Source organism: Cervus elaphus, chromosome 17 (genome assembly GCF_910594005.1).
Source record: "Cervus elaphus chromosome 17, mCerEla1.1, whole genome shotgun sequence".
Taxonomy (NCBI): domain Eukaryota; kingdom Metazoa; phylum Chordata; class Mammalia; order Artiodactyla; family Cervidae; genus Cervus; species Cervus elaphus.
In genome coordinates this window covers 31,749,215-31,754,359 of record NC_057831.1, presented here as the reverse complement: position 1 = coordinate 31,754,359, position 5,145 = coordinate 31,749,215, and positions in this window count along the sequence as shown.

The following is a 5,145-nucleotide window of genomic DNA, read 5'->3' as shown; positions in this document are numbered from 1 at the left end:
AATCCTTCCTCCAATTCTCAGTTGTTATCCTAAATTGTCCAAGAAAATCGGGTCCTTTGAGATAGGGTGCAAAAGATGTTAAGGAAAAGGTCAATCACAGAGCAATTCTATCCCTTGTGCCAAGTATTTAAGTAACTCTGGTTCTCAATTAAACAAAGAGACTGTTTGAGGTGAGTGCAGAAAACTGAATTTTCCACACCCTTAGAAGAAATTTCAACTGCATGAAAAGCACGGCATCTTAAAATGTTCTAGGCTGATATTTACTGGTCAGACTCCTCAGAGAAAAAAAGCTTATTATATTAACAAAGACATTTTATTTTGAGGGTGAATGTGATTGTTACACTAGAAGTCACAAAAAGTTAATCAATTATAATCCCAAGTTAAAATTTTTGAAACATGAGTACAATTTTTAATCAAGGCATTTACTGAAGTATGTAAGTGAAGGAAAAAATGACCTTTGGATCTGTCCTTGCTTTGCCTGGATGATTAATTTCAATTTTTTTTTGCTTTACACACCCTGCCATAAACTTTTTTATTTACACTTTATTGTAACTGACTTCATGTCATTTGCTCTTGCTTAATAATAATCGGTTAACAGCAAGTGCAGGTGTTCTCAAGGATGTGGCCCTTCCAGAGAGTGGTACTAAACAGTTTTTTTTAAAAATCATTATAAAAAGCATAAAGATAAAACTCTCATTCCAGTGTCTGGCCGGGGAAAAGATCTACCTATGCAAAGAAAGTGTCAAGAATGGAGAAATTGAACAGTAAAAATTAGTAGTAACTTACCTGTTCTAAATTTATTTTTTGCCCTTCTTCTTAAGGTTTGCTCAGTCACACCTAATGGTGGCCACCCTAATTTGCCACCCTGATTAATGGCTAGCACCCTAATTTTTACATGGTGACTGTTCTATGTTTTCATGTTATGTTTAGATGTTAAAAGTTATAATCAAACTTTTGGTTGACTTTCTGCAGAGTTTAATTACTGATTTTCTGAGATCATGACACTAATCCATTTTCCTACCCTCTCACCAATGAGCAAAATTATTTCTGCTTCCCTACTCATGTTAGAAGTACATTCTCTCTCCTTTCATTATTTCATTTCACACACTTGGGTGTCAAATTCCTCCAAACTGTGATCCACTTCCATCTTCCACAATTTCTCAGTCCAGTCTCCTGGCCACATCAGCTTCTTCGGGATGATCTGAAGCTGTCCTGGAAAGTTGCCCCCATTCTTCTCTCAGTCTTTCCTCCCACTAAATTACCACCATTATGAACAATCCTTAGATTAAACAAGGAAGATTCTAGGATGGTTAGGAATTAATGAGTAATCTGGGAGAGCCTGTCTAGCCATTAGAATATTGACTTGGATTAATTTATTAGCTATTTAATATCCTGAAGGCATGACATACAGAAGCTAAAAGGAGAGGCTTAAGCTAATATGATTCTCAGATCAACAGTGAGGCTCCGGATTAAAAGGAGATGCAGAATAAGGGGAGAGAGAGAGATGAAGATAGATTGAAAGAGAGAGTCTTAGTTGCTGATGGTTAGGATAATGTGGGGCTTCCCTGGTAGCTCAGCTGGTAAAGAATCCGCCTTCAAAGCAGGAGACCCTGCTTCAATTTCTGGGTCAGGAAGATGCCCTGGAGAAGGAATAGCTACCCACTCCAGTACTCTTGGGCTTCCTGCTGGCTCAGACAGTAAAGAATCTGCCTGCAATGCAGGAGACCTGGGTTTGATCCCTGGGTTGGGAAGATCCCCTGGAGGAGGGCATGGCAACCCCCTCTGGTATTCTTGCCTGGAGAATCCCCATGGACAGAGGAGACTGGCGGGCTACAGTCCATGGGTCACAAAGAGTCAGGCATGGCTGAGCAACCAAGCAGAGCACAGTACAGCAAGTAATGGTGATAGTTGGAGGAGTAGCATCATTATAGAAGTAATAGAAACAATTGTCAAAAGGAAGGCAGATTCTACTGGACACAAAATGGAGGCCAGATGGATCTTCGGAGTGTTTTCATTTGAGAAAGCCCCTCCATCTAAAATCTCAACCCTAATAATCTTAAGACCATTCACTCTGTTGTTATTTTTAAATGAACTTCTTTGATTGCAGGCAATTCCCTATTTAAAGTTAAACATCCTGAGGATATTGTTTATTATGCCAAAATATTCCATTGATCCTTAACTTCGCTTTTTAAAATTAACCGATTAAAAGAAATTCCACATATAATAGACAAATTAATTAAGATGCTTTTGTATGCAAGGAACAGGAAGTGTCCTTCAACATGATTAACCCACTAAAAAGTACATATGGGCTCACCTAACACAGAAGCTCTGCAGTCAGTGAGGGTTTGGGCATGAGCATTTGATAAAAATTTTCACAATTTTGTCAGGCATCTTCATCTCATCCTCTGCAGTTTTCTCAGCTCTGTCCATCAACATGGGTTGACTGTTCTCAGCTTGGTGTCCCTAATGCAAACTATGTAGTTCTCAGCGATTCACAGCACTGCCTGCCTCCTTATTCACATCCAGAGGAAGAAAGTATGTTTTCCCCAAAAATAAAAGAGAAGTCTTGGGTTCCACATTGATTGGACTGAATTAGGACATACACTTACTCTTGGACTAATCATTTTCGCAAGAGAAATGATATTACCTTTAATGACTTAGAGTCTATCTGTGCTACAGTGAGAAGAGCTCAACCATAGGGGAGACAAGGACAATGTTCACTCCGCTGACCTCATGGTAGACTTTAATAGATGGAGAGAGGGGTCCAAACCTTGGACATTCACTAAGGGTAGGCTTGAGTAAGTTCTTTTACAGCTAAGTCCTATTTCACAGAGTATCTCCTGAGGACAGCAGGCATCCAGCAGTGTAGGTGATGCCATGACAGGAAAGGAGATCCATAAATGGCATATTCCACTATGGGACTCATCCTTTTTCAGCACTGAATTCACGTCATGGATGCAACCTGCTGCATTCTCGGCATAATGACCAGGGTGATTGTTCTGGGTCATTGAAAATCTGTTCATCTACATCTACAGAGAAGTTTCACTTGTCAGTCCAGTCCAGATCCTTCTGGTAGATTGTGCTGATCCTCTGCACAGTGGGGGAAATCACCACCCCGACCATGACCATCACCCCCCCACCCCCATACAACCCTTTTCCAGAAGAGATCTCTTTGGTTCTGAATATAGTTCTACAGGGATTCTGCCTTTCCTTCTAGTCTGAAATTAGCATATTTCCATATCACATTGAAGTTAGTTAAAGGTAACTAGGTGGCTTTCTCTTACTTCTAAAGAATTTTACCCTTATATCATCATAGAGGCTTATAATCAAGCTAAACAAAGTTAGAAATCAAAATTGTTTTGCTTTTAAACACTTCATTTGCCAGAATAAATCCCCAAAATAATGAATGTTAGTACTTTTTTTTTGCTAAATAGAACAAGCTCAACAGTGGTTTTATCCTCAGGCTGTGAGAATCACCTGGGTGTATGCCTTGATCTTTCCTCAGATGTCTTAGATTTAATTATCCAGAATGATAACTGGGCACCAACATTTTCTAAAATGCACCTTTTGAGATATAATTCATTTATTATAAATTTCACCCATTTAAAGTAATATTTATTGCATCCACAGAATTGCATGCATGCATGAGTGCTATGTGGTTTCAGTTGGATCTGATTTTTTGTGACCTTATGAACTGTAGCCTGCCAGGCTCCTCTGTCCCTGGGATTCTCCAGGCAAGAATATTGGAGTAGGTTGCCAGAACCTCCTCCAGGGGATCTAATCAACCCAGAGAAAGAACCCATATCTCTTACGTCTCCTGTAATGGCAGGCAGGTTCTTTACCATTACTGACACCTGGGAAGCCCCCAAAGAGTTGAGGTATCTACATTTAAATGTCCCCCAAGAGTTCTAATGCTTGGATAGATAAGAGCTGAGAACTACTGAGCTAAAACTAATTTTTAACCTTTGAGACAACCTAATAATCACCTGAACTGTAAGTTAAAAATTATTCTAAAAATATTCCAAAATTATGTAGTTTTAACAAATTAATATACTTTATTTTTTAGAGCAGTTTTAGGTTCAAAACAAAATTGAATGGAGAGTTACAGAGCTAAAATTAGGTTTTTGAACTATCAAAAGCTCTAGTTTAATTGGCATTTTTTGTCTGAGAGGTAAATAGAAAAGTCTTTAATAATGTTCCATGTTTTCTTAGGAAAAAATTCATAAAATAGTTATTCTTCTCTTAGAGCTACTTGGTATTCATTTAAAATACAAGGTGAACTAGAATAAGGTTTTCTCTCTTTTTTAAAAATCTATTTTGAAACTTATTGATTGACACTTTCCTGGCTTTCTTTTATTGGAGAAATAAAGCACTCAAACAAAATTTTGGTGATAAATAACTGAAAATATCCAATATTAATCTAATTCCTATACACTCTTTTCTACTTTGCTATAAAAGATTAAAAAGTATTGTGTATGCATGTATATATGTATGTATTCAAACGATATTGTCATTTGCTTTGAAAGAAGTATTGATCATCCTCAGCTAAATTTGATTTACAGAAAACATTTGTGAACAGTAAAGTTTTGATATGGACTATTTAATATGAACATAAAGTGTGATCTAAACTGTCAGAAAGAAAAACATAAATACACTAGCAGTTTCTAAACCATAATAAAGCAAATAGAAGTTTGTGTAGCCATTTGGTGAATTTAGACTGTATGTGTGTGTGTGTGTGTGTGCGTGCACGCTCAGTTGCATCTGACTTTTTGCAAAGGTATAGTCAACTAATTAAATTCAGGCTTCTTAGCTCCAAGAGAAAAACCTGCCCCAGGTTGCTGCTACTTCTTCAGTTTGGGTCCCAGAAACTCATGGAACACACCTGAACTTTACCCACAGCCTGAAGCGGAAACTGCCTACTAACAGAAACACATAAGTGAGAAGTAAATGTGTGTATTGTATGCCACTGAGAGTTTGTGATTATTTTTACACAGAAAAAGGGAAAACAGAACCATACACTAAGATAGGGAATAACAGCAGGAAAAATACATACTTGGTGGGGTGGGGGTGGTAGATAGAGAATGATATGGATGGGAGTGAGCTCAATTCTGAGCATATTTAATATGAGGTGCCAATGGAATTTCA